This window comes from Galeopterus variegatus, unplaced genomic scaffold (assembly GCF_000696425.1).
Source record: "Galeopterus variegatus unplaced genomic scaffold, G_variegatus-3.0.2 Scaffold2421, whole genome shotgun sequence".
Classification (NCBI taxonomy): Eukaryota; Metazoa; Chordata; class Mammalia; order Dermoptera; family Cynocephalidae; genus Galeopterus; species Galeopterus variegatus.
Genome location: NW_007728532.1, coordinates 197,290 through 209,321, shown reverse-complemented (window position 1 = coordinate 209,321; position 12,032 = coordinate 197,290). Strand labels below are relative to the sequence as shown.

At 48.2% G+C, this 12,032-nt stretch overlaps 1 pseudogene across 1 annotated transcript; it reads right to left on the bottom strand.

The window, feature by feature from the left end:
• Positions 1 to 439: 439 nt before the first annotated feature.
• On the bottom strand, positions 440 to 820 carry LOC103597780 (annotated as a pseudogene). The gene has a single exon (XR_551131.1). The product of XR_551131.1 is annotated as a transcription elongation factor B polypeptide 2 pseudogene (transcript).
• Positions 821 to 12,032: the final 11,212 nt, after the last annotated feature.

The following is a 12,032-nucleotide window of genomic DNA, read 5'->3' as shown; positions in this document are numbered from 1 at the left end:
AAGACATTCAAACTGAAAACCAGGAACATCATCGGATTGCCACTGCTTGTCCTCACTCTGCCATCTAAAGATAATTTCAGGGCCGGGCCCCTGGCTCAATCGGGAGAGTGTGGTGCTGATAACACCAAGGTCACGGGTTCGGATCCCTATATAGGGATGGCCGGTTAGCTCACTTGGGAGAGCGTGGTGCTGACAACACCAAATTAAAGGTTAAGCTCCCCTTACCGGTCATCCATTAAAAAAAAAAAAAAGAAAGATAATTTCAGCTCAACATCTGGAAATCTTCTTGACTGATTGTCCTTTGGACTAAAAACTGGGTTTATGTCAATCTTTGTATTTTTTCTTCCCCTTTACAGATCTCTTATTTCACAACTGTTTTTTTGACACCCAAATATCTTTTATTGGGGGGAATGAGCCTCAGGGAGTGGGCAGGGGACCCTCACTGCACAGGTTGTTCATTGGTGCTGCTTCCTGAGTCCTGCAGTTTCATCACATTGGGCAGCTCAGGTGGGCTGGAGAAGGGCTCGATGTGCAGGACCTCAGAGGCATCATCTGCCCAGAAGACCAGCCCCACTGTGGCTGGGGCCTGTGGCTGTGCTGTTTGGCTGGTGAATCCACATTCACCCAGCATCTTGCCATCATCCAGGAGCTGGTTGTCCTTGTATATCTGCTGCTTGTCAGGGGTCTGCTTGAGGATGCCCTCAACAATGCGCTTCAGCTCGAACATGGTGCTCAACTCCTTGGTGTCTGTGAAGATGGTGGTTTTGTGGTGCCAGATCATGAGGAACATGTCCTGGGGGCAGTGGGCTGGTGTGAGCATGGAGCCTGCTCCTGTATGGACCCACTGCCCCCCACCGTCTCTGGCCAGCCAGCTCTGGCCGCCCCTCGCCCTGCACCTGCTCATGTTCTTTATCTCATGACTTCTAACCTGAATCTCTCTCTCTACAGCCACCAATTGACTTTTACTACATGACGCTTAAAAGTTTCAAATGGGAGAATGAAGGAGACCAAAATATGCCACCCCCAAATATCCCACTTTGGCATAAGAATTCTTTCGAGCTGAAGGTAATTGATCAAGAGCAAATGCAGAGAAAGCTCTAAAAACAGAACATAAATTTTCTCTTTTTTAAAGGAAATTTACATTTATAAAGGAAACCTCCATTTGTAGAGGTGTCCTCTTCTGTCATAGTAGAAAGAAGAGAATGACTCTAGAGACAACTTCAGGTGACTCTTATCTGCATTAAAAACCTTACTAAGCACCACTTGTTTACTATACATTTCCTTGTCACCTTCCATCACAAACCTCCTTTCCCCCAAGCCCTAAACCTCCCATTTTTTTTGGCCTAGCTTCTTCTCAACACTTTATACCCTCTAAGATGGTATTTATCAGCCCCAAAATCTAACCATTTCCTTGAGCAACATTTCTTCGTGAACTCCCGAGTGTATGTTTTCTCCTGTTAATCTGTCTCTTGTTGATTTAATTTAATTTGCAGAGCCCCCAATTACTGAACTTAGGAAGTTAGAGGAAAAAAGTTTTTCCACCTCTATATTTTTGTCTTCCGTTATCAAACAGGAGTCTGGCAGCAGCCGCTGTGGGGATCAGACTGTGTTCCTCTCTGGCCACGCTAGGCTGTATTCATGTGCAAAGTCATGTTCTTTAGCCCAGGAGACCTTCCTTTTCCTGGATTTTCTGTCTCTACACCATTTGCCCTTCCACCCTGGTGAACTCTCATTTATCCTATAACTTTACGTCAATCACCTACATCTCTATCAATAGGGGAATAAACTATATTGCTGAGGTGCATATTATGCCTTTATTGAGAGTGATGTTCAGAGAGAGTTTGTAATAGTGAGGGAAGATACTTATAGTAAATTATAGAAGTTTATACAAGGGATCTTCAAAAAGTTCATGGAATGATTCATATTATCTTTTAATTCTATTTTTCCATGAACATTTTGAAGTCCCCTTGTATATAGCATGATCAATGAATTGTAAATATATGCATAGAGGCTGAGGAGAAGGAAAGTCAGAGATATTACCAGAAAGGTATCTTCAGACGATTGAAGAACATGTGCTGTTTTACAGACAGCACAGTAGTTGGGATGTGGGTGCTGAAGTCCATGGCTGGAACTGAAATCCTGGCTCCTCCCTGCCTGCCTGTGCAACCTGAGCAAACAGTTAATCTGTGGTGCCTGTGTCTTCGTGGACAAGATGGAATGACAATGGTACTCAACAAGGAGTTGTGAGAATTAAACAGTTCAGGAAGTGTGTGTAGTGCAGAGAACACACTGAAATGTCAATGATGTTGCTGTCGTTCCCCTTTATCCTCCTCTTACGCCTCCTTTTCCTTCTCGTTCTTATTATTTCTTGTATTTTCTATGTTACAATTTTTATATTAAGAGAATAGGAAAGTGACCTTCACTGAGGTGACTTCCATGAGCATCTCTAGACAGTGAGCTGCGCTTGACATGGAAACATACACCAATGTTCTTGAGAGCAGTCATCATGTTGACTTGTACATATTTTTAATTCCTTCTTCACCTAGGGGGCTGGGACTGTCATGTTTCATTCTTGAGGACACGGTCGTGTACACTTCTCCCTCCCTGCAGCCTTCCTATCCTTGCTCAGTGCCCCATCCACGCGGTCCCCTCCACATTCAGGCTTGGAGGAGTCACACTCCTTGAGGTGTGGAACCTCGTTCCTGACATACTGCTGAAGGGTGGAGAACCCTGGCCAGAGGGGATTAGTAAGGGGAAGGAGCTTTCTCCTGTGGTCTGTTCTGAGGGGTGGGTTCTTCTTGCTGCTTCCTTGTGAAATCTCATGTTGTCCAGGGGAGCACAGAGACCCACTGCCATGTGTGACTCATTCTGAAGCTCTAGCCAGCTCCAGGACATACCCCGTTGCATGCCGCATCCTTCCTTTGTCCCTCACTCTCTGAGCTTACATGTCCTGCATGTTGTGTGAGCTCAACCTCACCTGAGCTCTGCCTTCCAGACAACCAAGGCACAGACATTCCTCACGCCAGTTGTTGGACACTGACACGTCAGGAGTCGCGGTCTGTCTCTGCCTGTGCTTCTATAAGTGCCACGTGCCACAGAGATGCTCCCTCAGGCCCGGCTGGGCTATGGGCAAGGCTGCACTTTAATTCATCTACATCAAAGCAGATTCCAGGGGTGCAAACTGAACATGCTGCATAATTTAAAAGATCAAGAGCAGCAAGGAACAGAGCAATGGGGCACCCTGCAAGGCCCAACCAAACACCTCCCAATAAGTAAATTACATGAAAGCAATATAGAAGGTTTAAGGTTAGTTTAAGGTTTAAACTAACACACCTTCTAGCCAAGCTTTGGAGCTCTGTCTGTAATATCAACGCGTCCTCATAAGATAGGGGGTTAGTAGACATCCCCCGTCTTCAAGTGGGGGCCAATCACATGCTGGCAGGTAAGATTTTCCTATCACACGGCTGAGGCCAGGGAAGCAATGATCCTGAGAGCCCCAGTTAATCACCATCTGGGCAGATGGCTGTTATAATTGCAGCCTTAGCTTTCAGCTCTGGGGTCCCGAGTGGTGTAGGTGTTGCAGAGCCTCGGAGGGCCCTGATGACACCCCCTCATTGAATTCTCTCTGATCAGGGCCAGGAATGGGGATGGTTCATGGACTATCAGGGCCCTCCTGTGGACTTTGAAGAGCGGTTCACCCAACGGCATCATTGTACAGATGGGGAAACTGAGGACACTGTCCACAGCTGATAGGGACAGAGTCAGGTGAGAATTCTAGTTCCTTGTAGCCTTGCCACTTGTCCTCTGTGTTCTGAGGTGACTTGCTGATGAGGGTCACACCCTCATGCTCTGTTTCTTTCCCTGCTATGTTGTCATCCTGGGACCAGTTGTTGTTTCATCACTTAATGAGTCTTAATTTCCAAACATAGAGGGGATGTCAGTGCATCGTAGGAGAACCATCAGCACCTTTCAGAAAACAGACAAGTTGCCTGCAGAAGCAGCTCTGTTAATGCCCTCTGGCTGAGGGGAGGCTGGGGAGGCTGGGGCAGCTGGTCATATGGAGGGACGGCCATCCAAGAGGCTGGCGGTGGCCCCAGGAGATCCAGCAGGCAGGGCCAGTTCCCAACCAAGGACCCCTGGGCTGCCACCCTTCACTCTCCTCTCTCACAGACATTGCATATAAAAGCAAGAAACTGAAAAGATACTGAATAAGAAAGCACCATTCCATTGCATTTGAAATGGCCCCTGGAGGTTGGAAGTAAATTGCACAGTGGGCGCCCATTTCCTTGTTCCCGTCTGCGGTGGTGCACGGCTGGGCTCCGTGTGACCCGAGGAAGATCTCTCTGCTGGCTAGTGGACCTGCGCTGCTCTCTCCTCACACCAGACACATCAGCCAGGACCGGGAGGGATGTCAGGGCCCTGAGCCCCTCCCCTTTAGTCCACCTCTAAGAGCTCTCCAGGCAGAGTGAGTATAATTTAAAATCTTATGCCACATGTTTCATCTTCTCTCCAAGGTGCACTCTAACCTGAGTGCACAACCTGGTCAAATTAAGAATAAAAAGTGTTGCCTGAGCTGAAAATAAATTTACCGCACTTGATATTAGCTCCATCCCTCACCCTGCCTGAGAAGGGGATGAGGTAATCAGATGGCGGAGCAGCTCAGATGAGCAGCGGGGTCAGCGGCCAGCCCCTCCCTCCTGCCCGTCAGGTCTGGGGATCTGGGCCATGGAAGGTCCCATCCTTTGCTTTCATACACGGTGAAGTTTCATGTTTCCCAAGAGGGATGTGCTCAGCAGTGAGGCCAGTGGATTAAAGCCCTGGGATGAATGAAGCCCTGGCCCTGGGTTTCACACATTTCTGCCAAGTTCTCCAAAGTGCCCCTTTTCTATCTCTGCCCATGTCTCTGATTATAAACCAGGCAATTGGAGCAGGTTCTGGCAAGTGTTGATGTGAGCGTCCCCTGCTGTGGACCCTCCTAGTGGACAGCGCCCACGGCCCCAGGCCATTTGGCTGCCAGCAGACACATACCTAGTCGCGCAGGGACAGTTTGGGGGTTTAAAGAGTCATTTTGTCTCCTGGCCTTGGTTCCTCCTAAAAGGAGACCTCCAGGCAATTTTTTGGGTGCTGGTAGTTTACTTGTGCTGTAGCAGTTCAGTGAGTGAGTGGGCACACGAGAGAGGGAGGGGAGGAGACCCACCCAGCAGCGTGCTGAGGAGCTGCAGCTGCTGAGGGCAGCTGGGCTCTATCCCCTGGGGATCCTCTGGGGGCCTGTGGATCACGCACTGAGCGGGGAGCAATGGTCCACCTTGAAGAATCGTCCTGGACTAGTAAGTTCCTCCTGGGAATAACTCTCTACCATGTCCAGCTGTCCACTGAGAGGCCAGGCAAGCTCTCTTCTGCAGACGTATGAGGCTGGAGACCTGTGTCAGCTGGGTAGGGTGGCAACAGATATTTTTGCCACACAGCATAGCCCTTGGACAAGCCACCTGCTTTTCTGGTGATCAGCTGAGGGGCCAGGGTCAGTGCCCCTGGGGGAGAAAACACAGCAGCCCCTGTCTTGCCAAGAGCTGGCTCCCCATGGAGGTGTGAGTCACTGAGGGGATCTTCCACGGTCATTGTGACTGCATGTGGCTCTTCTTTTCCTGTGCATTTTAGAGCCTCAAACCCACATGAGAAACAAGCCTCCTTCTCCATGTTTTGAACGTATCCTGGGGGAGGAAGGAAGGAAGGTGCAACATCTGGACCTCCCAGAGAGCGGGGGGCACACAATGTCCCCTTCGCCGGGTTCTCCTCATGGCCCTGTCCATCAGGCAGAGCATCTGATTCATCAGCTAGGAGCTCCTGGGGACTGGTCCCTGGGCACCCACCGTGTGTGCAATGGTGTCAGCAAGTGGACTGGCCCTGGGCACTAGCATGTGGTGGCCCTCTGCCCTCACCTCTTCAGGTGGTGAAAGTCCAGTTGGGTAAAGTGTGGCGGCCATGGCATTAGCCTCCCACTGTGTCATTACTCCCCAAATCCACACCCACTTGTCACTCAGCAGCTGGGGCTGGGCTGGGCTGGGCTGAGGCAGAATTGCTCGGCATCAGGGTAGGCAAGGGGAGGTGCATCAGGCAGTGGGGGACGTGCTCCAGAGATGCAGAGCATCCTCCCTGCAGAAGAGGGAAGCAAGAGCAGTCACGGGGCACCTGCTGGGTCCTAGCTCTATTGTGACGGACATGACATTTACAAGGACTTATCTGATCTGATTACCATCTGGTTATCAGTTAAGTCATCTGCAAAGTTCTTTTAGTCAGGTCACTCAGGTGCAAAGTGGCTAAGCAGGCCCCAAAGTCATATTAGGACTTTTGTTGGTTTGTTTGTTCTGGACAGTGCTGATTATTCCATGCATTTATTTTCTCAACAGACATGTGCAGTGGGCATTCAGCTTGCCCTGTACCCCCTTGTCCCTCTCTTTCTGGAGCTAGCAACACCTTACTTTTTCAGGGAACATCCCCTAAGCCCCACTCTGACTCCAACTGGCCAATGTTCTGCCTCCCACTCCAAGGACAATTGGGTCAGGGGTAGGTTGCCCCACACTTGGCCAGTCACTGACCTTCCTTGGGAATTTCTGGACAAGGACCAAGACTCATCTCTCCCTAGAGAGAAACAGATACCTGTTACAGACCAGGTGCCAGGGGACCTGTTGATTTGCACTAGCAACAAAACCACATCTGGAACAGCAGCTGCAATTGGAGTCACTATCTGGTTAAGTTTATGACAATCACTGCAGTTCTCCAAGAGCCATCTCTCCTTGGCACAGCGGGGGATTCTGTGGGGATTCTGCCAGTTGCGGAATATGTCAATTCCAGTTATTAATTTGGGAACTGGGGAAATAACCACAGGGTGCATTCAAGGACCCAGTGGGCCCATTGTGAGACAAACCTGACCTAAGACTCTGCTGACCACCTGACCCCAAGAACACCTACTCTGGTGGACCACTGTGATGCTTTCGGTTTCCAGAATTAGTGTCAGTTCAGAGCCAGTGTTCAGTACTTCCTGAAAAGTCTGATTAGTTCCCTTTTATAATGGGGACAGCAGCCACAAATCCTTTGGGGAAGGCTGGGAAGAAGATTAAAACATCTATGTATTTTGGCAAGCAGCAGAGTAGTGGGGTCCTTCGTCCAGGGGCTCTGGGTCTGTGAAGTAGGTCAAATCTGGGAATTGAGGTGCTGTGACTCTGTTTTGGTGATTCAAGTCAGACTTTTGTTCACCAGATCTAGAGCCTGGGTCTCTCGTCAATAAATTAGCCCAGGCATGTCAGGGAATGCCAATCATCTCCTAAAAACATCCAGTAACTTCTTTGTGTTCCTCCAACTGGCCTGCAGGGCTCCTCCAACCTTCCCCATTTCACAGCTCACTTACCTGCTGGCTCCCTGGGCTTCTTCCTGTTCTTGGAATAAGCTGGGCATGCTCCCACCTCAGGCTTCACTTGTCGGTTCCTTCTCCAGGCTCAACATACCTGATCTCACCTGTCTGCACTCTTTGCTCAGGTGACACCTTCTCAGCAAGCCCTTCCCTGACCTCACCATTTAAACTTGCTTCCTGGTCTCCATATTCCCTATCCTCTTTTCTGCCTTACTTTCCTTTTCTTGCAACTGGCGGGTACAGGGATGGAACCCTGGGCCTTGATGTTATCAGCACCATGCTCTAACCAGCTGAGCTAACCAGCCAGCCCCTTCTTCTTTACTTTTGTTCCAACCCTTATCATTACCTTAGATACTACATGCTTTAATTATTTAGCTGGTTATTGCCTGTCTCCCTCCTCTACAATTTTAGTCTATGTTGTATCAGACATTTCCTAGCACATTCTCGTAATTATTGTTCTGTGAATGAATGAATAACATCATCGGTGGTGTTCTTTCCCTTAATTACTACGTTTTGAGCTTGTGGCAATCTATAGAAGTTAGTTAATTGGCCCTGCAATCCTGATATGGAGAAACAGGAGGTGCTGATAAGGAAAGACAAGGTGTTATATGTTAACATGGCCAAGTGCCAGCACAGCCTCCTTCCTCCCCACTTACCCATAAAAAGTCAGAGGAAGCTGCTGTCCATTGACCTGCTTGCTATCTTGGAAGCTTGAGAAGCTCTTCTCCCCAGTGATCCTTCCCACCTAACCCATGGCACCTGAGATGCTCTGCTGCATGGGGTCTGTCTCGGCTCATCACTGTGGCTCAGACCTGTGGAGGAATTCTGCTGGGCATCAGCACTCTGGCCAGGGTGCCATTAGAGGGCTGAAGGGAGGCTCGGTGTCTCTGCAAAGGCAGGGCTGGCGGGCTCAGTAGTCAGACTTACTTTGCTCTCAGAGGCCTCTCTTGTCCATACATCTCTCTGTCACAGCTGTGAACTTCTGACATGAGCCTGTTGTCCACATTTCTAAAATAATCGGTTTCTCCAGTTTAGCCAGCTGAGACTTCCTGAAATCATGACATCATCCGGAAAGAGAGTTAAGACTCCAGTTTAAACTGGAGATGATTGACTCTGTGGTGAGTCAGGAAAAACCACATTCTGTAATATTCAAAAAGCATTGGGCCTTTTTGATGCTCCATGAGAGCACAGGAATTAGGGAGCCAGGAGGGTTTAGAGAGGCTTCTGAGGGGAATACCTGTGCTGAGTCTTCCAAAGGGCTTCTTCCACCCCAACCACTACCTTTAGTCTCCACTGGGTAATAGTAATCCAGGGAGGGCTCTCTCAAATCATGGGGAAAATACTCAAAATCACCCTGTGTTGCCCCGTGCATCTCCTTTGGGCCTTCTTTTGTTATTACTTCTTCTCCTAGTAAATGTTCTCTCATGCTTTCCTGCTTTATCTGTCTATTCCTGTCTAGGAATAGAGGAATGGATGGTCAGTAGGAAAAAAATCGAGCGTCTGCAATGTTTGCTGGTTTCTGGTATGTGTTCTCTTTACGGAAGGAGGCTTTGAGTTTTGAAATGCAGATTTTCATGATTTCCCAAAGAAACTCAAAATCACATTCCTGGAACAACCTCATTTCCCTAATGTTCAGCCCAATTTCTTTCATGTTTGGGGCTAATGTGGCAACATGGCCACATGGTGGGGGGTTGGAAGTCATTGTCCATATTTTTCAGTTCATATTTGGATTTATCTTAGGACTTGGTGCAATTTTGCATTTAGCAGAGGCCTTTGTCTTTGTAGCACTTGCCACCAACCTCCTTAAGTCATTATCCGTGAGAGTTCCCTTAGTGTCTGCTCAGCAGGACGGGCAAATCTTGAGGCCTGGCAGAATCACGGCTCTCCTTAGCTCTGTATCCCCAGATCCCGGCACATTGTCTGGTGTGATGGTTGATTTTATGTGTCAGCTTGACTGGGCTAAGAGATACCCAGGTAGCTGGTGAAATGTGATTTCTGGGTGTGTCTGTGAGGGTGTTACCAGGAAAGACTAGCGTTTGAACCAGTGGACTGAGAAAGGAAGATGCCCTCTTCAGTGTGGGAATCACCCAATCTGTGGAGGATCCAGACAGAACACAAAGGCAGAGGAAGGGCAAATTCTCTCTTCTGGAGCTGGCACATCCACCTTCTTCTGCCCGCAGACATCAGACCTCCTGGTTCTCCAGCTTACAGATGACATACTGTGGGACCTCTCATCCTCCGTAATGCGTGAGCCAATTCCCATAATAAATCTCCTGTCATCTCTCTCTCTATATATATCCTATTGGTTCTGTTTCTCTGGAGAATCCTGACTGACACACTTGGCACAGACTGGACGCTCAACAAGTATTTGATTTCTGAATGACTGAGGAGTTTGAGTAGCTTCCAAGCACTTACATAGGAAGGCCTGGTGCTACATTCCCATGAAAGCCATTGTTTGGGAGACAAATGGCAATAAAAGGTTGGATCATGGTACAAAGTAATCAGCCATTATCGATTTGAATTATACCACGATGTGTTTGAATTTGCATTATGATAGAGATTTACTGCAAGAAGTTAGGCATGCTGGCCTCTAAAAGCTGGGAGTGTATTCCCAGGGAGGGGTCAGGAAACGGGAGGCCTTGGGGCCCCCACCACCCACATGGGAGGGAAGACATAATCAGAAACGATCATGAGAAAGAGACAAATGTGTTTCCTGCCAGGCACAGGCCAAGGGCTCGTGTGTGCATAACCTCACTTCATCTAGTAGCAGCCCAGGAGGCAAAAATCATTATTAACTTCATTCTTTAATAAGGAAGCTGAGTCTTGAAAAGTTAAAATGACACAGCTATAATGGCATTGCTGGCTTTGGAGCCCAGGTGAGAAAAATCTCTTGGTAAAATTTGCCAGTTAAAGGGGGTAATACAGATACATCTTGCATGGCCAGGAGAGACAATGGGCCAGAACAGTTGCTAGAAACAGTCACAGCCCTTGAGGGGAAGCTGCTGCTTTGGCCAGGCTGTGACACTGAAGACTCTGCAGCCTGTGGGGTCAGGAGTTTCTGGGCATTCTGGCTGGAATAGCAGCTCCTTTAATAGAAGGGGAAGGTTGGCCGGTTAGCTCAGTTGGTTAGAGTGCAGCCTTGTAACACCAAGGTCACAGGTTCAAAGAAATGGAATGGTTCTCTTGTGTGTCTGCCCTTGGTCCAGTGATGGCTGGAGCGGTGGGGTTGAGAAGTGGGGGGACAGGGGAGGCAGGTGGAATGCACGTCAGTCTCACATGCTTTATTCAGGACGGATGTCTGGCCTGACTGGCGTGGCCTGCCCTGTGCAGCTGTGTGTATCTGTAAATGAAGTGTGGCCCTCATCCTATCCACCTAGTCGGTGGTTCCCTGTGCCTCTGAGCCCAGTCAGCTGCCTCCCCACCACATGCAGCTTCTAGACAGGAGGAGGCAAGCTAGGAGGCTGAGCAGCGAGGTCAGTGCAGGTTTGCACCACATGCTCCAGCCCATCTGTCCCTTATGGAAATGCTTCCTTATTAGTTATGAGCTCCCAAAGCAGAGGATCGCCCAGTTTTAATGGGGGGTGGGGAGCAGGGAGAGATTGGGACCACTGCTGAGGACCCTTGGCAGCCCTGGCAGACCTGAGAGAGGTGAGACACTTGCTTGGACATTGGGCCCGAGGATGCTGCATGTGGCTTGACAGAGCTTGTGGGGCCCAGGAACATCCCTGCGTCTCTCAGTTGTAGGTTTCCACGACTTGTTACCTGGAAGTCACTTGGAACTCATCCCGGAAGCCTTTGGGTGAGGACGGGAGCTTTTTCTCCCAAGCAGCTCACACTACTAAAACCATTTTTCCCCCTACAGCCAACATTATAACAAATAATGAGACTGAGCAACTCCCCTAAGATGGGGAGGAGGGAAGGATTTCTGTTTTTGTTTTCACCTGTTCTGTTCAACATGGAACTGGAGGTTTAATCAGTGCAAAGGGATGAGGAAAAGAAATAAAAGTATAAATACTGGAAAGGAAGAAGTAAAACTAGCCTTATTTGCTGGTGCTATAAAATAGGAAATCCTAAGCAATCTATAAGAAAACAGCTTGAACTAATACGTGAATTTTGCATCATTACAGAATACCAGTCAAAATATAAAAATTAATTGTATTTCTATACCCTACATCTGAATAATTTAAAACAAAATTTAAAATACAATTTACATTAGCACTAAAACCACTAAATGTGTGGGGTAAATTTAACAAAATCTGTACAAAACTTCTACACCAAAAACTGTAAGATGTTGCTGAGAGAAATCAAAGAAAGAAAGAAATATACGATGTCTTTGACTGGAAGACTCATATTATTAGGATATCGGTTCTTCCCAAATTGATCTAGTCATTCAATGAAATCCCAACTGAAATCGAGCAGGCTTTTTTTTCTATAAATTGACAAGATAACTTAAAAATTCATATGGAGGGTAAAGGTCTAAGAATAGCCAAAGCAATCTTTTTTTTTTTTTTTCCTTTTTGTCTTTTTTCGTGTCCAGCAACGGACCGCAACCCTCAGTGTCGCGCCCATACCGGACTGGGACCAGCAACGGGATCGCAACCCTCGGTGTTGTGCCCGCCCCTCGCTC